Here is a 572-nt window from a genome sequence, read left to right as displayed (position 1 = left end):
ATTGTGGGGTCTCTGATGGTCCATAAGATGTGAGAAGTTGCTAAAGGCCATTCCACATTTATTACATTTATAAGAATCATCACTAGTACAAATCTCTGGGTGTTTAAGAAGGTCTGAGTCCCAACCAAAGGGATTCCTACTCTGATCATACACATTAGATTTCTTTCCACTATGAAACTGAGGGTGGTCAGTAAGAGATGAATGATCAGTGCAGGTTGTTCCACACTTATTACATTCAGGAGCTTCCTTCCTGGTGTGAAGTATCTGTAGATCAGTGAACTTTGGCTTTGCGGTCATCTTCCCATTTTCATTACTTATATAGAGAATTCCTCCAGGATGACTTTTCTGATGCTGAATGAGCTCTGAGCTGGGACTGAAGACCATCTCATAGTGAGTACATTGATAGGCTTCTATTTGGGGAGGTTTCTCATGGGACTCAAAAAGCTCTACCCGTTCAGTGGAAGATTCTCTATATTTGGCATACTGAGAACAGTCCTTCCCTGGGACCATTTTCTTACACTGAACCAGAAATGAATATTGCCTGACACTCTTTCCATCTTCATCAAATTCAT

The sequence above is a fragment of the Gracilinanus agilis genome, chromosome 3, assembly GCF_016433145.1.
Source record: "Gracilinanus agilis isolate LMUSP501 chromosome 3, AgileGrace, whole genome shotgun sequence".
In the NCBI taxonomy this organism is placed as follows: Eukaryota; Metazoa; Chordata; class Mammalia; order Didelphimorphia; family Didelphidae; genus Gracilinanus; species Gracilinanus agilis.
The sequence above is the reverse complement of the archived record's forward strand: the minus strand, read 5'-3'. Positions refer to the sequence as shown.